Consider the following 24,932-nt stretch of genomic DNA (forward strand, 5'->3'; position numbering starts at 1 on the left):
GAAAATATTTATTATATTTTTCAGTTCTATAATTTCCTTTTGTTGTTTCTTAAATAACTTTTTAAAACTGAGATTTTTTTTTTTTTTTTGGTTTCTCATTTGTTTCAAGAGAATTTGTAATTTACCATTGACAGATCTTTGTGATGGCTGCTTTCAAATCCCTGTCAGAGAATCCTGCCATATGACTTATCTCACTGTTGGCATCAGTTGGTTGTCTTTTCTTACTCGAATTGTGATTTTTGTGGTTCTTGGTGGGATGAGTCATTTTTGGTTGTACCCTGCACATTTCATCATTTATGTTAGGAGACACTGGGTCCTATTTAAATTTTTTTTTTAACAGGTGCCACTCTGTTTAGGATTAGCATGCTGGTCCTAACTTACTTTTGTGGGATACAGTTCCAGTGATGGTTTAACTTTCAGAACTTCTGTGGTATTCTTTTGGTCGGTTGGTTTATTTGGTCCTGCTGTTGCTCCCACTAGTTCCTGCTACAGCTGCCTGATGGTGCAAAAGCATTTCCCTGGGCCAGGCTACTGAATGTCTGTCAGTGAAAAGCAGCGTTTCAGGCCCAGGAGGATAAAAAGGCTCTCTGGGCTGGGCTGTTTGTTGTGGTAGGGACTCCTTTGCTGGTGCTGCTGACTACCCCGGTATCCCTTGGCAGGAGAGGAGTCTCAGGCTCAGTGGGAAGAGAGCACTTCTCCTGGTCAATTATTGTTAGCAGGTCTTCCAAAGGATCTCCCTTGTGGGTGGTACCAGGCTTGCTACCCATATTGTTGGAGGGACTTTGATTTAGCAGTGGAAAGGGTCAACCTGCAATGCCTTCTGTCGCTATTTTGGGGTTTGGGAAATATCAGATATGAGTTATCTTTCTTGTTGGGCAAAGGAATGATCAGATGTTCTGCTGCTGTGTTTTTCCAGGGTTCCCAAATCAATTCTTTCTGTTTGCACGTTTCATGGTTCTCCTTTGGTTGCCTCTTATATTATTTCCAGGGTTTATAGATGTACTTAGTGGGGAGAAGGAGGGAAAAATGAGTCTATGGCGATTTTGTCTGATCAGAAATCTCCCACTTTTAAAAATTGGGTTGTTCATTTTTAAAATATTGAGTTTTAAGAATCTTTAATATAGTCTGACATAAGTTCTTTATTACCTATATGATTTGGAAATGTTTTCTCCCAGTACATCACTTGCATTCTTTCAATAGCGTCTTTTGAAGAGCATAAGTTCTTAATTTGATGAATTTCAATTTGTCAATTTTTTAAATGGATTGAGCTTTTGGTGTCATATCTAAAAAAGTCTTCATGACCTTGGATTAATAGGCGAAGATATTTTGCCTACTAATCCAAAATCTTTGCCTAATAATTCAAGGTCACAAAGATTTTATCCTAAAAGTTTTGGAGCTATAGATTTTACCTTATGGTTCTTGATTCATTATGCGTAATTTTAATATATGGTGTCTCTTTGTCTGCTTTGGCCACTATTACAAAACAGCAGAGACAGGATATTAGACATTTAACTAATGTTAATGTCTAATGGCTAGACGTTAACTATGTGATGTGTATGACGTGCTAATAATGTACAAACGTAAATGCACACATGTGTACATGTACATTTATAATGTATACATTGTAAATGGCTGAAAAATAGACATTTACATCTACAGTTTTAAGGCTAGAAATCCAAGATCAAAGTGTCAGCATGGTGAGTTCTGGTGAGGACCCTCTTCCTGGCTTGCAGACAGCTGCCTTCTTGTTGTATATTCATATAGCAAAGAGAGAGAGTGAGCTCTGGTCTCTTCCTCTTTCAGCTGATAAGGGCACTAATCTTATTATGGAGGCCCCATCATCATCATCTCATCTTAACCTAATAACCTCCTAAAGACCTCATCTCCAAATACCGTCACACTGGGGATTAAGGCTTCAACATATACATTTTAAGCAACACAAACATTCATATAATATGGTGCAAGAAAAACATCAAAGTTCATTTTGTTGCACATGTACATCCAATTGTTCTAGCACTGCTTGTTAAAAAGACTATCATTTATTCATTGAATTGCCTTTGCACGTTTGTCAAAATTCAGTTATCCACATGTATGTTCATTTATTTTCGGATTCTGTATTCTGTTCTGTGGATCTGTTTATAACACCATAGTGTCTTGATGACTGCAGCTTTATAATAACTCTTGAAATTAGAAAATATTAGCCCTCCAACTTTGTTCTTTATTTTCAAAGTTATTTTGACTCCCCTAGGTCATTTACATTTTCGTATGAATTTCTGATTCATTTTGGTAGTTTCTCTTTTAAAAAGCTTGCTGGAATCTTAACTGGGATTGTATTGACTTTAAAGTTCATTTTGGGGAGGATTAACATCTTAACAATATTGAGTCTTTTAATCTATGAACATAATATATCTCTCCTGTTATCTAGGTCATCTTTAATATTTCTCATGAATGTTTTGCAGTTTTCAGTGTACAGGTCTTGCACATCTTTTGTCAAATTTATCTCTCTATATTTCATGTTTTGATGCTATTGTAATATTATTTCTTAATTTCTCTTTCTGATTGTTACTAGTATATGGAAATAGAGTTGATTTCTGAATTTTGACTATATCCTACAACCTTGCTAAAGTCGCTTTTTAGTTATCTTGCTTTTTTTGGGAGATTTTCATAGCATGATTTTCCACAGACAATAATGTCATGTGGAACTAAAGACAATTTCAATTCTTCCTTTCCAATTTGGATGCCTTTATATCTTTTTCTTGACTTACTTCACTGATTAGAACCTTCAGTGGAATATTTACTAAAAATGGTGAAAGCAGTCATCTTTGCCTCATTCCTTTATTGGATCGAAGAAATATTCTTCTATTTCTAGGGTTTTTTTTTTTTAAATCAGTAATAGATGTGGGATTTTGTCAAATGCTTTTTCTGCCTCCATTGAAATGATCATAGAGTTTTACTTTTTAAGTGTTTGTTGTCATGATAAATAATTGTTTTTATAAAAAAATGCTTAACCATTTTGCATCCTTGGATAAATTTTACTTGGTCATCATATATTATCCTTTTAATATATAGTAGGATTAAATTTGCTAAAATTTTATAAGAAATTTTGGAATCTATATTCATAAAAAATATTGATTTGTAGTTTTCTTTTCTTTAATGTTTGTATCTGTTTTTGGTATCCAGGTAATGCTGGCCTAATAGAATAAGTTAGGAATAATCTTTTAAATTTTCTGAGAGTTTGAGTTGAATTCATATTATTTCTCCCTTAAGTGTTTCACTCTTGTTGCCCAGGCTGTAGTGCAATGGTGTGATCTCAGTTCACTGCAACCTCTGCCTCCCGGGTTCAAGCAATTCTCCTGCCCCAGCCTCCCAAGTGACTGGGATTACAGGCACCTGCCACCACACCTGGCTAATTTTTGTATTTTTAGTACAGACAGGGTTTTACCATGTTGGCCAAGCTCGTCTCGAACTCCTGACCTCAGGTAATCTGCCCACCTCGGCCTCCCAAAGTGCTGGCATTACAGGTGTGAGCCACTGTACCCAACCAGGTCGTACACTTACTGTTAGGTTGGGGACATTATTGTAAGCATACATCTTAGCTGAGTCTAGCTTATGTGCCATGAAGGCTCTGTCTGATGTTTAAGTACAAACTGCCAGGACCACTCATGGATACTTTCTTTCTCTTTTTTTTTTTTTTTTTTTTTTTGAGACGGAGTCTCGCTCTGTTGCCCAGGCTGGAGCGCAGTGGCGCGATCTCAGCTCACTGCAAGCTCCACCTCCCGGGTTCACACCGTTCTCCTGCCTCAGCCTCCCAAGTAGCTGGGACTACAGGTGCCCACCATGCCCAGCTAATTTTTTTTTTTTTTTTTGTATTTTTAGTAGAGACGGGGTTTCACCATGCTAGCCAGGATGGTCTCAATCTCCTGACCTCGTGATCCACCCGCCTTGGCCTCCCAAAGTGCTGGGATTATAGGCGTGAGCCACCATGCCCAACCCTCACTCACAGATACTTTCTTCCTCCCTTATTCACTCAGACAACTACACACTCACAATTTCCTTGGCTGATTTTGTCAGAGGATGGGAGGTGAGCGCATCCCAATACATCATCTTCCCATTCCAACCTCTCCCTAAAGAAACAATATTCTTGTCTCCTCCCACGCCTTCTACTTCTCCTAACTCTCTCCCCCAAGACAGGATCAGAGCTTCGCTAGGTTCTTGGTGAAGAGAAACAAGAGAAACAAGTCTTCACTTTTTTTTTTTGGATGGAGTCTTGCTCTGTTGCCAGGCTGGAGTGCAGTGGTGCGATCTCAGTTCACTGCAACCTCCACCTCCCAGGTTCAAGCGATTCCCCTGCTTTAGCCTCCCAAGTAGCTGGGATTACAGGCACAGACCACCACACCCAGCTAATTTTTTGTATTTTAGTAGAGCTGGGGTATCACCATGTTGGCCAAGATGGCCTCGATCTCCTGACCTCGTGATCTGCCTACCTCGGCCTCCCAAAGTGCTGAGATTACAGGCGTGAGCCACTGCGCCCAGCCAAGTCCTCGCTTTTTGTTGCAACTCAGAAGAGGGAGCGTTCTTGGCCTTGCCTTGGCAGACGTGCATCACATACTTAAATACATAAACATAAGCTGGGATGAGTGTTATGAGAAAAAGCTTCATAATGCTATGAGAAAATATAGCGTGAGGGCCTGGCCTAGTCTATGGGATGGTAAGAATGTCATTTGAGCTGAGAGAGCAAGGAGGAATAGGATTCAAGTGAGGAATAGATGTGGGGTATGAAAAAGGAGAAAATATAGGCCAGGCGCGGTGGCTCACGCCTATAATTCCAGCACTTTAGGAGGCCAAGGCGATAGGATCACCTGAGGTCAGGAGTTCGAGGTCAGCCTGGCCAACATGGTGAAACCCCGTCTCTATTAAAAAATACAAAAATTAGCCAGGTGTGGTGGTGGGTGCCTGTAATCCCAGCTACTTGAGAGGCTGAGGCAGGAGAATTGCTTGAACCTGGGAGGCAGAGGTTGCAGTGAGCCAAGATCACACCATTGCACTCCAGCCTGAGCAATAAAAGCAAAACTTTGTCTAAAAAAAAAAAAAAAAAACAAGGGAGAAAAGATAATGTGTAGAGGGAGAGGCATGTGGAAAGGACCTCCGGTTGGAGAAACAGAACATGACAGCATGGCTGGTGCACAGAGACTGAGACTGAGACTGAGATCGGGGAAGCAGGCAGGGCCCAGGTCATGCAAAGTCCTGTTGGCCACAAGAAAGATTTTGTTCGTCCTCTTAATGGTTTTGAGACGAAGAGGGTTGCATGATCACATTTGTATCTTGAAGGCTGCTGTGTGGAGAAAGGTTAGAGCAGTTGAGAGTGACGCTGAAGAGACAGGTTAGCAGGCTATTGCAGAAATCTGGCCAGACGTGAAGGCAGCTGAGGCTGGGGTGGTGAGGGTGCAGAGACAGAACAGTGGCCGAGAATTTGATAGGTGCAACTGACCAGGTCCCAGCCAAAGTCTTGGCAGGGCATCAACATGGAGTATGAAGGACAGGGCAGTGCAAAGAGTGAGGCTCAAGTTTCTGAGCCATCCACTAGGATAGAAAAGAAGTCAAAGTTTAGAGAGAAAGATCATGAGTTCAGTTTTGGGTTTGCAGAGTCTGTGGTACTTTTGTGATATCCTGTAGATAGGCAGATAGGCAAGTCAGGAGCCCAGAGGAAAACAAGATCAGAGATACACACGAGGGAATTAGGAGCCTAAAAGTGCTGATTAAAGTCACAGCATGAATATGATTACCTGGGGGAAGTGTAGGTTCAGAAGAGAAAAGTAATGAAGAAAGCAGAGATGCTGGAGGCTAACCGTGAGTGAACGTGAGATACAGAAACGCAAAAACGTTAGAAGAAAATAGAGGAAATAAAATGAAACTCTATTTCTGGGAAAGGAAAGCCTTCCCATGCAAATCATGAGACCTGGAAGCCATAAATGAAAGGACAATCAGATCTGAATGCTTTAAACATTTAAAATTTCTCAACAAGAAAGACACCACAAAGTTAACAGCAAAGCAAACTGAAAAGAAGGATTTGCAATATGTTCCAAAGACAAAGATTAAAATCCCTAAATTCCATAAGAAAAAAAGACAACTTAGTAGAAAGCTGGACAAAGGAATGATTAGACAATACCCAGAAAAAAAGACACACCAAACCACTAAATGCAGGGAGGTGTGTTCCATGTGCTCAGGAACCAGTTATGGCTAAATCAACAATGAGGGGCTTATGCCCACCAACTTGGCAAAAATTAAATGAAAGCATTCCTAGTGATGTGGGGAAACAGACACTTATATCCCATTGGCATATTATGTTTGCAGGACAGTTTGGTAGAATTTGTCAGAACTCTAACCAGCCATGTCTCATTTAGAATCTATATTAAAGGAAAACTCATACACATGTGCCAAGATGCATTTAGTTATAAAGAAATGCATCATGATTTTGTTTACAAAGGTTAAAAACAACTGGAAGCAGTGTAAACCCATACATACCATATATATGTGTATATATATTTATGTATGCAGGCATATATAAAAATATCATATAAATACATAAACTATAAAGGTAAACTACCTATCATAAAAAAAGAACCTTCGCGAGGTCAGGAGTTCAAGACCAGCCTGACCAACATGGTGAAACCCCATCTCTACTAAAAATACAAAAAATTAGTCAGGTGTCGTGGCATGTGTCTGTAGTCCCAGCTACTGGGGAGGCTAAGGCAGGAGAATCACTTGAACCCGGGAGGCGGAGGTTGCAGTGAGCCAAGATTGTACCATTGCACTCCAGCCTGGGCGACAGAGCGAGACTCTGTCTCAAAAAAAAAAAAAAAAGAACCTCTTTGTGCCAAAAGGGTATATGTGTTTATGAATAGAAGATGGTGGTAACTGTTTGCCACTGCTGTCTCTGGAAGAAGAAACAGGAACGCAGTGAGTTGGGTCATGGGAGGGTATAGAAGAGAGATTCACATTTTGCTCTGGAAACTTCTGAATTATTTGAATTAGGCATAACAAGAATGCATTCTTTTTTTTTCTTTTGCTTTTATTTTATTTTTGAAACAGAGTCTCACTCGGTCACCCAGGCTGGAGTGCAGTGGTACAATCTCAGCTCACTGCAACCTCTGCCTCCCGGGTTCAAGCAATTCTCCTGCCTCAGCCTCCCAAGTAGCTGGGATTGCAGGCGCCCGCCACCACGTCCAGCTAATTTTTGTATTTGTAGTACAGACAGGTTTTCTCCATGTTGGTCAGGCTGATCTCGAACTCCTGGCCTCAAGAGATCTACCCACCTCAACCTCTCAAAGTGCTGGGATTACAGGCGTGAGTCACCGTGCCTGACCAAGAATGCATTCTTATATTAGCTGTGTAACAAATAAATTACAAAAAACTTGGAAAAGAGAAGTCCAGTGATGGCTTTCATGGAAAGTAGCCCTGAGAGGACCAGCCACCTACTGCTGCCTGGCTGCCTCTGCTCTGCCCTCCCAGCTGAAGAGTGGTCATTCTGGTGTCCTGCTGCCCGCCCTCAGTTCCCATGTCCTTGGTCCTGGGACAGGGGGCAGGTGTGGAAGCTGGCAGCCTGCTGGAGCTGCCCCAAGAGGGAGGTGCCAGTCCCGTTGGGAGTTCCCTGAACTCCTGTTTAAAAGCACGTTGACTCCCCCCATTCATTCACATAACCTGGCAGAATATTTTCGAATAAATCATGAGCATGGGAGTTACATTCTCTAAAACACAATGGAAAAAGGATTATGGTATTTACTGTGGGGACAGCAAGATTGATTCTCGCCCAGAAAACCTGTCAGGTTCTTGATTTAGGGAGCCGGGGATCAGCACAGGTTAGCTCTGATTTATATCGGCTTGCTTCTCCCACAGGTCGCTCTCCTGCTCTAGGAGACATTTTTGGGTGGGATGGGTCTGGAGCAGCCACTGTCCTGCTGGTCCCTTCCAAGATGGCCCACCACGGCCACGGATGCAGCAGAGCTCACCACCCCATAGCTGCCTCCCGCCATGCCCTCACTTCTGCTCCCTGCTCCCCTGGCCCTGGCACCTGCTGCTTGAATTCCAGCTCCTTAGCTGGAATTGCAAGACCTCCTTGATGGAGCTACTGCCACTTCTCCGCTCTCTCCCATCACTTTCTGCTCACGGCATACCTTGAATGTGACTGACCCTTCCCTATGAAGAGGAGCGAGCAAAGAAACCAGAGAGGATCCCATTCTTGGGCAGCTCAGCATCTGTGCAGGACAATGACACAGAGATCCTTGCTCCCGTGTGCTTAGTTCCCTGATCAATGGGCCTCGCAAGTGGGGCACGGAGGAGGCAGCATCCACACTGTTCCTCCAGGCCTCCCTTCTTCTGCTCTCTATGGGCCAACAGTGTCCCCAGGTCACCTTTGTCAAAACCCGTATCTCCCTTTGTCGTCATTCACTTATGCTGCTTCTATGTTTCCTCTGTGCCTAGTGTGATGTCTGGAACACCCTTGGACTCAATGGGCCTGGATGGAGTTATCAGTTGCCCTTGTGTCAGACCTAGCCCATTCTTGGAAATAAACATCTAGCTATCCAGAGGCCACCAGGCTCTTCTGGTAGGAATCAATGAAGGGTCAGCGGGCAGGTGGAGCAGGTAACAGTAGCCTGCCCTCTGAGCTCAGATCTTCCTTTCCCATAAAGAAGTCCTGGCCAGGTGCTGTGGCTCACGCCTGTAATCCCAGCACTTTGGGAAGGCAGAGTCAGGCTGATCACAAGGTCAGGAGATCAAGACCACCCTGGCCAACATGGTGAAACCCCATCTCTACTAAAATACAAAAAAATTAGTTGGGTGTAGTGGCGTGCACCTGTACTTCTAGCTACTTGGGAGGCTGAGGCAGAAGTATCACTTGAACTCAGGAGGTGGAGCTTGCAGTGAACCTAGATTGCGCTGCTGCACTCCAGCCTGGGTGACAGAGCAAGACTCCATCTCAAAAAAAAAAAAAGTCCCTAGAAAAGAACTCCCATTTCCCCAGAAAAATGGGTAATCTGCACCCATTTGCAGCACGGTTCAGGCAGAAGCAGGAAGTATTTCTCTATAGCTTCCATATCTTCCCAAATGGGGGAGGGAGACAAGAGAATCTCAGAGCTATATGACTGGGTGCCACCATTCCCCGACTTGAGGGGTCAAACAAAACCCTAACAATTTTAATTTAAAAGATTTGTATGCTCGTCAACGGTGATCTCACAGTTTTCGCCAAGAACAACTGGTGAGTATTTATGTTACTAAAAAGCACATCATGATGATTTGCCTAAAATAAAGAAAGAGGTTATTCCCTGAAGATGGATGTAAGACTCTTAGGAGAAAAGATAAGGGTATTGTGGCTTTTTCCATAGCAAAGCTTCCCCATTCCTCTGCTCAGCGCGCTCAGGGTTCATGAATTTTAGTGCCTGTGGTGAGAAGCAGGGCTCCCCCAACCATTACATGGCACCCATTTTGGGAGTTAGAGACTCCCAGGTAGGAAGAAACTCTGGAATTACCCAGTCTGTCTCCATCAAATGACCTCTCAGGTCTGACCTGCATGCCTTTCATGATGGAGAGCTCCCTCCTTCTAGACAGGTCCATCACTGGTAAGCTCTGATGGTAGAATCGTCTTCCTAGCCTCCACGCTGCCTCAGTCCCAGCCCTTGGGGCCACACAGAAGTCTATTGCTCTTCCCAGGACATCTCCCCATGGAAGTGCATCTTCTCTAGGCTGAGCACTCTGACTCCTACTCCCCACCCTCCTACCCCTCAGCCCCCAAGCCCAGTCCACAGTCTTTGTTTGTTTGTTTGTTTTGAGACAGTCTTGTTCGGTTGCCCAAGCTGTAGTGCAGTGGTGCGATCTCAGCTCACTGCAACCTCCACCTAGCAATTCTCCTGCCTCAGCCTCCTGAGTAGCTGGGATTACAGGCGCCCGCCACCATGCCTGGCTAATTTTTTTTGTATTTTAGTAGAGATGGGATTTCACTGTGTTGCCCAGGCTGGTCTCGAATTTCTGAGCTCAAGCAATCCACCTGCCTTGGCCTCTCAAAGCACTCCACAGTCTTCTATAGTATGATGTTTCTAGTCCCTCCCCACACTGGCCTCCTGGGGACATGGCCCATCAGCCTGGCTCCCAGCCCACGGGGCAGAGCAGGGCATCACAGCTGCCAATCATATTCTGGAAAATACAGTCCAAGTCAGCCTTGCTTCTCCTCAGCAATAGCTGGCACTTGTGTTATGAGCTGGCTCTGCAGGGCTTGCAGCTACAGCCACCAGTATCAACACATACTCTCACTTGCACCTTCGAGTCCACAAGTACACTTCACCTGGTTTAAAGCAGAAGCAGACTGGGCGCCACGGCTCACGCCTGTAATCCTATAATCCTTGGGAGGCCGAGGAGGCCGGATCACAAGGTCAGGAGTTCAAGACCAGCCTGACCAACATGGTGAAATCCCATCTCTACTGAAAATAGAAAAATTAGCCAGGCATGGTGGCATGTGCCTATAATCCCAGCTATGCAGGAGGCTGAGGCAGGAGAATCACTTGAACCTGGGAGAAGGAGGTTGCAGTGAGCCAAGATCATGCCATTGTACTCCAAACTGTGCAACAGAGTGAGACTCCATCTCAAAAAAAAAAAAAAAAAAAAAAAAAAAAAAAAGGCAGAAGCAGATGACTCCAGTGGCAACACAATGAGAACTCTGGAAGATGGTGACATGAACGCCTGTCCCTACCTCCCACTTGCCCACTGCCTCTCAACACCCTCTTCAGAGCAAGCGGGGAAGGGGCTTTGGCGAGCACCCTGGCAAACTGGGTTGCCAGTGCTTTTGTGAGGAAGCAAACAAATTTACCAAAAACTATGTCTACCTCAGTCAATTCATCATACAATCAATTTGGCCAATGACCAATTTGCAAATTATTTTTAAAATTTACATTTTGCTGTAGCCATTTTGCCATTTTTTTTCTTTTCCACTTGAGGCTGAATTGCTCACAGGTGCTGAGTTTGGGGGAGCGCTACCATGGACAGGGGTCTCCGGGAGCAGAGAGGCATCCTCCAGGGTCTCAGCAGAGGCCGGCCAGGTCAGTCACTGCCAGTCCAGAGGAGTGGAAGCCCATGTGCCTCTCACTCTGGTTGGGCTGTGACGGCTGGAGTCAGCTGCTGAGGGTACAGGGAACCATGAGCAGGCAAAGAAAAAACCCACAGATGTAGGGGACAGGAACCAGAGGGAAGCTGACCCAGTGGAAGAATTGGGACAGGTGTCTCTGTCTGAAATAGATCTGGGCAAGATCCAGGAGACAACTTGGACAAAAAAGAAATACGCACTCTTAAAGAGATCCAGTGGGAGTGAAGTAAAGATTTTTTGAAACTTAAAAGAAGTGGTTCTTAAAGCTTGAAGTAGGGACATAATAAATGAACACATTAATTAGAGAATTGTCTCTATTGAGAATTAAAATAATGACAGGAGATCAGGAGTAGAAATATCTCAAAACCTAGGGCCCAAATGCAAAGAGAGAAAAATCAGGGAGAGAGAGACAGAGAGTGAGGAAGAGAAATTCCGTAGACCTCAGTGAAGGGCTGGGAGAGGACTTCTGTGCTAGGACAGGGCCGTTTAACATAACGAGAAGAATACAGGGTGCTTCATGTATGTAAAGATGAGAATAGTCATCACTAATAGCTAGAAGCCAGAGGGAGTTTTCAAAATCATGGAGTGGAGAGGACAGGAATACAGGTTACTTGACAAAGCCAGGTAAAAGAAGGAAAAGGAAAAATAAAACAACAACGAAGTAAGATAAACAGTAACCATAACTTAAGAGGGTAGAAATGAAACAAGGGTGCCCATTATTCCCATGAGAGGGAATTGACTGAATCCCCTGATTAAAAGACAGAGACCCCAGACTGAGTCAAGAAAAAAAGCTTGGCTTTATCCTGTTTACCAGAATCTCATCTAGAATGAAATGATTAAGAAAGGTAAAAAATAAAGGTCTGGGCAAAAGGATGTCAGGAAAAGTGCCTCAGCCCTAACCACAACCATAGAAAAGGGAGTGGAAATAGTAATATCAAAGTGGGACTGAGGCCCAAAGACATTGAATGGGGTCAAGACAATGACACAACGAAAGCAAAATGAAGCATAGAAATAAGCATCATTTACTGAACTCTTGCTGTGTACATAGTACTGGGGAGTTCAAGGAATGATGCCATGTCGTCCCTACTATAGCCCCGTAAGGTAGATAATATCATTATCCCCATTTTACAGATGCAAAAATCAAGGCCTAGAGACTTTAAGCAGCTGGTTCAAGGCTTCCACTCTGAAGCCCGCACTCTTGACCAGCGCACTCTTCCTTGCCCCTTACTTCATGAGAGCAAGAACAGCATTCTACCCAGGGCTGGCACTGCTGTGGAGCCTATTGCACCTTTATGATGTAGACTTTTGGGGATATAACCCACGTGAACACCTCTAACAATTTTTTAAATATACCAGATTGACTTGTTTTCAACGGAATGATTCCGTCTATTGATCAAAGCCACTCTACCGCCTGCATCTTTTACTCCCGTAAAGTCTCTTCTCAACACGCTCATGCCTTGCCTCCTCTGCCTTCCTCAGGACTCATTAAGATGATTTGGGTCCATGTCCGTAAACCTTGATGGTCGGAAGCAATAGTTTTTTTTTCCTTCATGCCGGAGTCACGAGTGCTTCTGGCCCCATCATGATTTCCATACATCAAAAACACCTACAAGGAAGTAGAGGTTCGATATGATTAAAGTAATCTGGTTTATAGGTGTTGGCATCAAGGTAATGATAAAGTAATTCGATTATTTAACAGTAAAATGTAATTAAGGGGAAGGGATTTTGCAGTAGTTCTTCAACAGCTCAGTTTAGCCGAGATGACATATTAGACTGGACTTCTGTTTCTGGTACCAGCGTGTGAAGCTGAAATAAACTCAGCATTCTCTACTTTCCATAGTAGTTCATACCTCAGAGGTTATCTTACCTAATACTTGTAAATATATTAGATGTGTCATCCCAAATAAGCAAGAGCCATTGGCTGGGGACCCCATAGCCGTCTTACCGTAGATTTAAAGAACAACGGCCAATGTAAACAATATTTAATGTGCCTGACTGATACCTAATTATCTTGATATTGAATTACCAGTAAAACCTGAAAGGTTTTAAATATCTGATATTGATAAGAAAGTCATTATCACTGAGCATTTACTTACTACTTGCCCCAATTTCAGTTCATTACATGACAGTGAGATTGATTGCTTATGAAATCTTTAGTCCTCGTCTCACAATTAATTGATATCTAATCAATATAGGTCATCTTGTTAAATTCCCATTAGGGTATTTGCAGGGAGGTGGGATTGGAGGTCTTCCCTCTAGCAGTGTTGCTTTCTTGTATCCTGCGGTGCTTTCGGGAGGTACCTATCCTAAGACTGGAGGCCAATGAAGAATTACAGAGGTTCTCAAACTGTGCTGCATATTAGATAATCACCTGGGGAGCTTTTAAAAATGCATATGCTGAGGTCACACACCCCTCCCTCAAACAATTACATCAGATTATCTGGGAGTGGAACCCAGGGCTCAGTATGATTTTAAACTCCTAGAATGATTCCACTGTGTATCCAGATTGACAGCTAGGGGTGAGTTAGACTTCAGGTATGAGCTGGACATCAGCCCCCTGTAGTAATTGGCTTTGACGCAGGGTGTGCAAGTCCCCTCTCCTGTCCTGTAAAGCCTGGTGGTCAGCCACAAGCCATGGCCCATGTTCCTAGCAATGGAGCTCTGCTCAGCCCTGCCCTGTCCCACTGTCTCCATACAGTGTCTTGTGGCTGTCTTTCAGCGTCCACCCTTGAAGGAAGACTCCTCCTCTCCTGGCCAGCCACACCGGTCTGAGCTTGGTTTGGGGTCTGGGGAGGTGATTTAGCTCCATAGCCAGAGGGGACTGTGACTTCTTGGTCGTTGCTGAATACACAGTGCCTAGGAGAATGGGCTTCTTGTTGAATGAGCAAAGCTTTTGAGAATTGAACCAGAGTCTACAAAGGGCTCACGTGCTGAGGACAGTGGGTCTGCAGTCACCTGTCACATGACTTAGGAGAAAGGAGCTGCACTGCTTTGCTGGGAAACTGTCAGAAGTTTATTTCGCTGATGAATGGAGCAAAATTATTCCCGAGGAGCAGCAAGGATTGAGAGATACAGTGAGGGGTGGGGGCGGGGGGCACAGGAGCGCCTTGTACCTGGGGGGTGTGGGAATGGGTGTAAGGGGGGATGAGGGGGGAATGTGGTCCTGGGGGTGCGTGCTGGTGAGGACTTGTGGACATTGCGCATGCATGTGTGAGGATGCCCACAGTGCAGTCATAGTGAGCATCGCTTCCGTAGGCATTACAGAGGACACACTGCATGACCCATTTCTAGAAAATTCTAGATAATGAAAATCAATCTACAGTGACAGACAGCAGAAGAGTGGCTGCTCAGGGATGGTGACATAAGCAAGAGATTATCAAGGGCCCAAGAAAACTTTTGTGGCTGATAGATGTGTTCATTATCTTGATTATAGTGATGATTCTATGAGTATGCACACACATCGCAACTCATCAAACTATACACCTCTGAAGTTGAGGATCCATCAGTTATATTTCAATGAAACTAAAAAGGGAACAAGGCTTCTGAAATCTATCTGGGTTCTCACCTTGGCTTCCCTACTTCCTAGTTGGGATCTCTTTGAGGAAGTTACTTAAGATCTCGGTGCCTCAGTTTCTTCATCTGTAAAACGGGAATAATAACTTGCTTATCTCTGACAGTTGCACAACCGAGTAAGACAGTAACTGAGACAAAAGGATGCAAAGTCCTCATCGCAGTACCTGGCACATTTTCACTGCCCAATGATTGGCACCGGCTATGATGACTGTTTGTGGACCTGCCTGGCGCGTGCACCTATGTTTATGTGAACATGGCTGTGCATTTCTGCGTCTGTATCCATGCCTGTTTATGTATGCGGGAGTGTGGGGCGTGAATCCGTGTGTCTGTCTGTGTTTGTGAGGGAGTGAGCGGGGCTGGGGATTCGTTCTGGGTGTAGGCAGTGAGTTCAGGCATGAATCTTTCCTTCTCCACCTACCATAACCTCCTCCTCTTCCTCCTCCACCACCACCAGACCACAAGGGTTTGCTTTTTTTGTTTCTTGAGACAGAGTCTTACTCTCTCACCCAGGCTGGAGTGTAGTGGTACGATCTCAGCTCACTGCAACCTCTGCCTCCCGGGTTCAAGCAATTCTCCTGCCTCAGCGTCCCAGGTAGCTGGGATTACAGGCGCCCGCCACCACACCTGGCTAATTTTTGTATTTTTAGTAGAGACGGGGTTTCACCACACTGGTCAGGCTGGTCTTGAACTCCTGACCTCATGATCTGCCCACCTCGGCCTCCCAAAGTGCTGGGACTACAGACATGAGTCACAGCACCCGGCCTTTTTTTTTTTTTTTTTTTTTAAACAGTTATTAAACTGCTACATTTACTGACTCATTCAGTCTTTTATCATATCCAATAACACAGTGCGTTTTGGAAATCACATCGCCTTGGTTCCTTCATGGCTTCTGCAAATCAAATTTATTTTACCATTGAAAATGTCAAAAGGATTCAGCCAAAGGAAACCTGGAGCTTTCTGGGGTGCAGGACCCTGAAGCTGGCTCTCAGGCTGCCATGAAGGAGGCGAAAGTGCCTCTTTTCCACGTGGATTCCATTTATGTGAATTTCTTTAAAGCTGGGAGGGAGTTGGAGCTCCTCCTGGGAGAATAGAACCTTCAGACCTGTCTGAAGCAGGCTCACGTGGGAGGAGAGAATTAGTGGCAGCTCAGGGGGTAAACATGGTATCACCAGTTTGCACTGCCCTGAGCTGGGAGCAGGGTAAGAGGAGCCCTGGAGTCCTGGCCCTCGGGGAGGTCACTGGTGAGCAGGACAGTGACCCAGGGCGGCCCCGGAGCTCAAGGGACAGCTCCCCAGGCCAGGTCTGCACACCCTGAGCAATGATTCGAGGACAGTGTTCACAGGGTGGACTTCTGGACCTGCCTGCTCTGGAGCTGAGTCCCAGCTCTGCCACTCACCAGCTGGGCAACCTTGGTTAGGTCGCTTTACTTCTCTGAGAGTGTCGTGTAACATGGAGATCAGGGAATCTCAGTGCGTGGCCCCCACTTCCAGGTTCTCCATCGTATATGCTGACTCTGAATTGGAATCTAGACCTAGTCGGGGGATTTGGGTATCTTTTTTGTTGTTTATTATTGACGCAGGATAGTTGTACATGTTTGTGGGGTACCATGTGATGTTTCAATGCATGCATTGTATAATGACTAAAGCGTGGTAGTTTAAAAAAACGTGGAATGCTTCACAAACTTTTGTGTCAATCTTGAGCAGGGGCCAGGCTAATCTTCTCAGTATTATTCCAATTTCAGTCTATGAGCTGCCGAAGGGAGCACTCAAGTATCTCTATAAAAAGGATCATAGGTGTACAAGGCCACATGTCTCAGGTCTCGGGGGTGTTGATTTCCTGATTTCAGAGGAGAGAGACATCTGTACAGGGAGGCTAAAGCTTGCAATACCTCTATTGAGCACCTACTGTGTGCTGGAGCCTGTGGTGTCCCTGGAGATGCAAGCCATAGATGGGCTGCACCCCTGATTTCCAGGAATCACCCCTGATTGGGGACATGGGTGTGGTGAAACTTCTAGGACTCCAGGCTCTGTGTTAGGAAGTGGGATAGAGCATGAGGCAGGACCAGCTGGGTTCTGATAGAAGGGATCCTCCAGGAGGGCTTCCTGAGATGGGCCCTGGTGAATGGAACACAGGTGCCTACAGTGGTGAGTGATAGAGGCAGGGGTGTAATTGGAACGTAAGGTGGTAGGTTGGGAACAGCAGAGATGAGGCTGAGATGTCAATTAGAGCCGGCTCACAATGGTCCTGGTGTCAAACGAAGAGGTGGGCTTTATCCTGGAAAGATACTTGTGTTTCGAGCAGGGTGTGTCTGGAGTCCCCAGGACCACCTCCTTGTGCAATGATTGGCCAGGAGTGCTCGTGGGACTCAGCATGCAGTCACACTCATGGCTATGATTCATCAGAGCAAAACTATACACAGTAAGGCCAGCAAAGGGAAAAGGCTCCTGGGTGAAGTCTGGGGAAGACCAGGCACAAGCTTCCAAGGGTCCTCTCCCAAAGAAGCCACACAAATCGTGTACAGTTGCCTCAGCCACAGGTCGGGACAACAGTGTGAAATACTGTCTCTCAGAGGAGTTCATTGGAGACTCAGTGCCCAGAGATTTTATTGTGGGGATGGTCACCTAGACACCCTTGGTCTAATGCTTACTAAATTTCCAGACTCCCAGAGGGAAAGCAGGTGTTTAGCTTAAACCACGCTGTTTGCACAAACATTTTGGGTGGAGTAAGCCGCTCACATCGGTTAGGATGGGGACCCTTCTCTCATCTATGTTCCCAGACACCAGCCAAGGACTAGCTTGCAACAGGCCTTTTTTTTAGAATGCCAGTGCCTCACGTCTGCAATCCTAGCACTTTGGGAGACTGAGGTGAGCGAATTGCCTGAGCTCAGGAGTTTGAGACCAGCCTGGGCAACACGGTGAAACAACATCTCTACTAAAATACAAAAAATTAGCCAGGTGTGGCGGCGTGTGCCTGTAATCCCAGCTACTCGGGAGGCTGAGGCAGGAGAATCGCTTGAACCCAGGAGGCAGAAGTTTCAGTGAGCCGAGATGGTGCCACTGCACTCCAGCCTGGGCAACAAGAGCGAGACTGTGACTCAAAAAAAAAAAAAAAAAAAAAAAGAATGGTAACGCCAACTCTTTTCTGCACACAGGGGCACTAACATGGTGAGGTCTGCCTGGAAACCCACGTGAAAGGTGGATTGGTGGTGGCGCCAGGACAAACTGGAGGCAGGGAGGTCAGTGAGGAAGCCTAACAAGCGTCTTCTAGAGAGAAGATGAGGCCTGACCTAGGGCAGCTGTCTTTGTTAGGTTTTTGGTTGTACATCCCCATGTCAGAGTGGCTCAGGAAAATCAAGGAGTATTTAGTACATGGATTCAGGTGTGTTGCAGAACTAACTCAAAGGCAAAAATCCCACTGCACTCCTCAGGAGATCAGATTTGGCATTTGTACCACCGCTGTCTGTCAGAAAGGATGGGCTTCTCTTGGTTTTCTCTCCCTGGGACCACGGGGTTTCTCTTTTTTTTTTTTTTTTTTTTTTTTTTTTGAGACTGAGTCTCGCTCTGTCGCCCAGGCTGGAGTGCAGTGGCCGGATCTCAGCTCACTGCAAGCTCCGCCTCCCGGGTTCACGCCATTCTCCTGCCTCAGCCTCCCGAGTAGCTGGGACTACAGGCGCCCGCCACCTCGCCCGGCTAGTTTTTTGTATTTTTTAGTAGAGACGGGGTTTCACCGTGTTAGCCAGGATGGTCTCGATCTCCTGACCTCGTGATCCGCCCGTCTCGGCCTCCCAAAGTGCTGGGATTACAGGCTTGAACCACCGCGCCCGGCCACGGGGTTTCTCTTTCAGCTTCCCTCTGTGCATCCGCTGCAGTCCCCTTTCTCTGCAGATTGACTTTCTTTATGTTTTTGACACAGTGGCTGCCAGACAGAAAAGCTTGATCCCTCTCATATTTACACATTCTCTCTTCCTGAGAGCATCTGGGATTCACACCAGCATCTCTCAAGGGCTGTTACAATTTCTTGCGAGAGAGAATCTGATTGATGTGCAATGGATTAGGCATCCTCTTGCTCCAAATTAGCTAACACCAGGGACTGAGAATCACGTAGTGTTAGCATGGTTGTCCCATGAGTTGGGACAGGAGCTGAGAAAGAAAGTGGTCTCATGGTTCCTGGCTACCAGGCGGTGATCAGTCATTTGAGATAAATCTGACGCATCTGAGCTCAGTGAGGGAGATAAAGAAACTGAAAAATTGGGAGGGTGTGAATCTGACGTCGTATCAGTAGGTAAATTTTAGAAAATCTTTCTTCGGCAATGATCATAAAATCAATGGTAGTTACAACTTTTTTTTTTTGAAACGGAGTTTTGCTCTTGTCACCCAGGCTGGAATGCAGTGATGTGATCTCGGCTCACTGCAACCTCCGCCTCCTGGGTTCAAGCGATTCTCCTGCCTCAGCTGTAAGAGTAGCTGGGACTATAGGCGCGTACCACTACGCCAGACTAATTTTTGTATTTTTAGTACAGACGGGGTTTCACTGTGTTGGCCAGGATGGTCTCGGCCTCCTGACCTCGTGATCCGCCCACCTGAGCCTCCCAAAGTGCTGGGATTACAGGCGTGAACCACCACATCCGGCAGCTAGTTATAACTTTGACAGCAGGTTCTGCTCTCGAGTGGAACTCATTCTGCTCCTTCTGTTCTGGGAGTTCCGAGAATGAAGTGAGAGGTCAGGAATACACGAGCCATTCCCCTCACCCTCACTATATAACACTTACTAATGGGTATTTTACTAGGGACAGCGAGGCAAAGAAGTTGGATGGCTTCTGCAAGTTCACACAGCGTGTCCTTAGAATCACACAGAATCTCTCATTCATTTTATCTACAAACAATTACAGAGTTCCTAATGGGAGAGTTGATCTTTGGGGCAGGTGCACAGAGATGAGCAAATGTGCTCTCTACTTTGGAGAGTTTAATCTCGTTAAAGACACACGTGTGAACATTCGAGGTGATGAATATCCCATTATCCTGCTTTGATCATTATACATTGTATGCAGGTATCAGAACATCACATATACCCCCAAAATACATACCACAATTCTATGCAAATAAAAAATTATATGAAAAAGACACAGGTGTGTAAATGGTACCTGATTAGTGACATAACAGAGGAGAATCAGTTAGGGATTGTGAGTTGCAAGCAACATAAATGAACTTTGGAGAATCAGTTAGGGATTGTGAGTTGCAAGCAACATAAATGAACTTTGGGTAACTTAAGCAAGAAAAGGAGGAATTCACTGGAAGTACGTGGAGTGACTCATAGAATTAACGATACACTGCAGCGCCAGGCTTTGGAAAGCTCAGGAAAGTGAGTTGTTCAAGGATCCAGTGAGCAGGAAAGGATGGGCGGCTTCTTCAGGACTCCAGTTTCAGGAGCAACGTCACCCCGGTCATTTTCCATCTTGGATCACTTGCTGGCAATTTAAGGCCCTGCGAGATAAGCTGATTGGTCTAATGTGGACCATCCCCTAGCTTTTTCAGGGTCTCTTGGCTGATGGCACCACCAAGGCTCTATCCATAGGAAAAGGAGTAGCCCCCTATAGAGATCTGCATCCTGTAACTAGGACAACACAAGGAGAGATGCTGGGAAGGACCGGTCAAGGCTCATCGTTGGCTCCAGTATCAGCACTCTTCCATATTAATTGAGTTTGTTTTTGTTTGTTTGTTTGTTTGTTTGTTTTTTGAGACTGAGTTTTGCTCTCATCACCCAAGCTGGAGTGCAATGGCACAATCTCAGCTCCCTGCAACTCCCGCCTCCCAGGTTCAAGTGATTCTCCTGCCTCAGCCTCCCACGTAGGTGGGATTACAGGTGCGCACCACCACGCCCGGCTAATTTTTGTATTTTTAGTAGAGATGGGGTTTCACCATGTTGGCCAGGCTGGTCTCAAACTCCTGACCTCAGGTGATCCACCCGCCTCAGCCTCCCAGAATGCTGGAATTACAGGCGTGAGCCACCACTGCTCCTGGCCACTAGTTGAATTTTCTAGATGGGCCTATGACCAAACATTACATTGCCCTGCATTCCTTGCAGGTAGGCATGCCTGTGTCACTAAGTCCTGGCCAGTGTAAATGAAGTAGAGTGCCATGTGGTAGTTTCTGAAAATTTTTCTTAAAAGGGAGCAGAATCCTTTGTCACCTCCTCTTTGATTCCTACCCACTCCATCCTGTGGCATTGGATATGCTCTGATGGCTGAAGTTCCAGCCACCATCTTGTGCTAAGAGCCCGAGAACCACGCCCCAGGGAGAACTGAAGAAAAAGGCCAGAGTAGCCTGGATTCCAGAAGATTGTGTAGTTGCCTCCCAACCCTGGGCTTTTATGTGGAGGGATAACTACACTTCTATTCTGTTTAAGCCATGGTTGTTTGAGGGACTCTGTAACTTGCAGCTGAACCAAATCCTAAGAGATCCAGCAGGCAAAACTCTAGATGCCTGCAACAAGAGGTCGTTAAAATTTGCTGCTGGAACTCAGAAGAGCATGTGATAAAATCTACTTGGAAAAGGTCAGGGAAGGCTTCATAGAGGAGGTGACATTTGAGCAAGGTCTATGAAGGAACTGGGTGTTCCAGGCTGGGAGGGAAGGATGGCAGGTCCTACTCATCTTCCTTCACTCCCTCGAGACCTGGTGCGTGAATTTGAGAGTCACTCCCTTCTGGCTCTGTGTCATGTTCTCACAGTCTCCATGACTAAAGACCACATTGTGAGGTCCTGGAGAAATCAAGCAATTTACCAAAAATGGAGGGAAATTTGGGCTCAGTGACATCTCAGTTCTTCTGGGAAGAAGCCAGTTTCCGATTGCATCTCCACAAGTCTGTCAGAGTAGATGTCTCCGTGAGATTGAGTGTGTACATGTGTTTGTGTATACACCCCTGGGTGTGTGTGTGTGTGCGTGTGTGTAATCAGAGAGCACTCTGGAAGTGTACCTTCAGCCTGATCTTTATTTGCCAAAACCCAGATCAATATTTTTTTGCCAGTTAAGTTAATTTCTCTTAGGTGAGAAGACATTACGCTCAATACCTCTTTGGCAGTTTCTGACAGTAAGAAGCTGTGCCAGGGCTAGTCTCCATGGCTAGCAGCTTCATTCCCATTGCCTTGGGACCCATGTCGCTGCTCAGAGAAGAGTCACAATGTATGTGAAGAAGTTGGGTGAGGCTGTGGGCACACGGCTGGCTGGAGACCAGTCCATCTGCACTGGGAGGGAGTCATCTGGTTCCAAACCAGTTCCGTCCTTGTCTACTCCTCATGAATCCTTGGCTTGGTCTCCATCAGCCTCCTCCAGGGCTGTGAGTAGCCAGGACCCAGTCTGAGAACCTTATAGTAACCACACTCCATGCCTTGGGCATACAAGCCAAGCCACTAGCAGATTCCTCTGAACATATTTCTAGCTCTAGGTTCAACCTTTCATCTCTTAGGATGAAGGAATGGCTGAGACTAGACCTGCTTGGGTGAAGGCTTCTTTTATTAGGCTGAAATGGGAAGTATATGCGGCTTCCTTGCAATAAAAGGAGCCCTTCCTGTAACTGCTCGGAGTATCTGGCAGGCAGACCTGGCTGGGTCTGGGCTTGAAAGGAGACGCAGTCAGAAATGAAGCTCATGACACTATTTTCCGGGCACTCTAAGGACCCATTTCATGAATTCAACTCAATTCAACCAGCATTTGAAAACTTCCACTCTCAGACTACAGTCAGACTACTATCACATGCCACCTGACCCATAGCTCATGACTGCCAGCCAGAGACCACCAGAAACACACAGGTAGCTTAACAACGTTGAGTTTAATATACACAAGCTGAAACAAGGGAGAAGATCCACTACAGGAAACTATGAAGCATCCCAGTAAGGGAGGGTTGAAGAGGACTTACAGGAACCGGGCTTGTGTTAGGTGACAGCGGACAGAGTTGAAGGGAGTGGAGCTTTGCTCTGGATTGGATGCTGGTGAAGGTAATTCTGTATTTGGTATCTAATAATTATTTTCTGTATGGTGAGGAGAATAGAGAGAGACAAAGGCTGTGATTGCTAAAGACGTAGCGGTCCCTCATGGCAGCCCAGATTAGGAGATATTTGGTGATTTTCAGGCACCCCTGGGTAAGTTTCATGTTGTCTGTGTTCAAACACGATTATGAGGGGTCTGGATTGGGTCTTAAGGCATTGCAGTCCCAGAGTCTCCATGTCCAATGTTGATGTCCTGCAAAATTGCCCAGGTTCAACAGTAGAGCACCAAGGCCTAGCTGAGCATGCCAGCCCAGCTCTCGGCTGCTGGGGCACTTTCCTCTTTCCTACCCAGAAAGCATTCCCAGATGTTTCCTTTTGTCCACTCTGTGCCATGGCCTGTGCACTGGGAGTCCAGAGAGGAAACAGCCACAGTTCCACCCCAGGGGAGCTCTCATCTTAGAATGGGGACAGGCTTGTCACTAATGGTGGTAATATTCTCAATTCATAAACTCAGCTGAGCAAAACAAATTAGACTTTATTTTTCTATAATTCAACCTAATTTCTGTCTCAAGCGTCCCATTCAGCTGGGATAGAAACTTATTTTCAGTTGCTATGGTCTGAATATTTGTGTTCATATGTTGAAATCCTCACCCCCAAGATGATAGTATGAGAAGGTGGGGCCTTTGGGAGGTGATTAGGTCAGGAGGGTGGAGCCCTCATGAATGGAATTAGTGCCCTGATAAAGAAGGCTGCAGGGAGATCCCTTGCACCTCCTACCATGTGAGGACATAGTGAGAAGGCATCATCTATTGACCAGGAAGGAGGCCCTCACCATCCAGTGAGGACACAGTGAAAAGGCATCATCTATTGAAAAGGCCCCATCTATTGTCCCAGAAGCAGGCCCTCACCACACACTGAATCTGCTGTTGCCTTGATCTTGAACTTCCCAGGCTTCAGAATCATGAGAAATAAAATTCAGTTTATGGTATTTGGTTATAGCTGCCTGAATGAGTTAAGAAATCTGTCATTGTCTCCCTGTCTGTCTTCATGGTTGTATATCCATGTTCCAGAGGGCTGATACAGTGGAAGGGATGTGGTCAACAATTTAAAATAAAAATTCTAGGTGATGTTACCAAGGTGGGGTGGGGGAAAAATGGGTGGGTGGTTAGAGGAAGTAAAACTATGCTAAGGTTTCATCTCAGTCAACCAGAGGGATGTATTTACAGATTTATGCTTGGAGTTGCTTAAAAAATGTGTGTTTGCTAATGAAGTTACAGAAAATGTAATTTTAAGTCCAGCACAGGAAAAATATCATATCTGCGATAACAACAACAAAAAACTTGATCAACCCCGTGAAAAACAAGGAAAGGAAAATAAAGAAAAAATAGAAAGTTAGGAAAACAAAATAAAACAGCAGAAATAAATATAAATACATTGTCTATTACAATAATGCAAACTTATTAAACTTACCAATTAAAAGGGATTCTTAAGTTTGATTTTTTTGAAAAATGGTTGCTATTTAAGGGCATCTGTGTAACTATTTACATAAGAGCAGCTCATGAGCTATTTTAAAGCAAAAGAGCTAAAACTAAATGACACGAAAATATTACAAATAAAGAGATGAATAGCAATAACAGACCTGCAAAAGAAATGTAGTCAGGCATCACTTAAAACCTGGGATACACTCTGAGAAATGTGCCATTAAGCAGTTTCGTTGTGTGAACGTCATAGCGTGAACTTTACAGAAACCTGGATAGTATAGCCTATTACATACCAAGGCTATAGCATAGAGCCTATTAACCCTAGGCTGCAAACGTGGACAGCGTGGTAGCGTGCTGAATACCGTCAGCAATTGTAACACAATAGTAAGTATTGTGTATCTAAACATAGAAAAGAGACAGTAAAAGTATGACATAAAAGATTATTTAAAAATGACACTTCTGGCAGGGCGCGGTGGCTCATGCCTGTAATCCCAGCACTTTGGGAGGCCGAGGTGGGCGGATCATGAGGTCAGGAGATCGAGACCATCCTGGCTAGCACGGTGAAACCCCGTCTCTACTAAAAATACAAAAAATTAGCTGCACGTGGTGGCGGGCGCCTGTAGTCGCAGCTACTCAGGAGGCTGAGGCAGGAGAATGGCGTGAACCCAGGAGGTGGAGTTGGCAGTGAGCCGAGATCGTGCCACTGCATTGTAGCCTGGGCAACAGAGCGAGATTCCATCCCCCCCCAAAAAAAATGACACTTCTATACAG

General features: G+C 45.3%; 2 protein-coding genes and 1 non-coding gene across 6 annotated transcripts in view; 1 reads left to right on the plus strand and 2 right to left on the minus strand.

Annotated features, from left to right (window-relative positions):
- The window catches only part of TXNDC17 (thioredoxin domain containing 17), a 997,418-nt gene that overhangs the window by 418,774 nt on the left and 553,712 nt on the right, over window positions 1-24,932 (minus strand). The window lies entirely within an intron of this gene.
- LOC126939805 (uncharacterized) overlaps window positions 1-24,932 on the plus strand; it is a 910,157-nt gene that overhangs the window by 209,626 nt on the left and 675,599 nt on the right. The gene's annotated exons all lie outside the window — the stretch shown is intronic.
- Window positions 16,360-16,466, minus strand: LOC126939977 (U6 spliceosomal RNA). Its single transcript, XR_007720511.1, has one exon. It is a non-coding gene; the product is annotated as a U6 spliceosomal RNA (small nuclear RNA).

The sequence above is a fragment of the Macaca thibetana genome, chromosome 16, assembly GCF_024542745.1.
Source record: "Macaca thibetana thibetana isolate TM-01 chromosome 16, ASM2454274v1, whole genome shotgun sequence".
Classification (NCBI taxonomy): Eukaryota; Metazoa; Chordata; class Mammalia; order Primates; family Cercopithecidae; genus Macaca; species Macaca thibetana.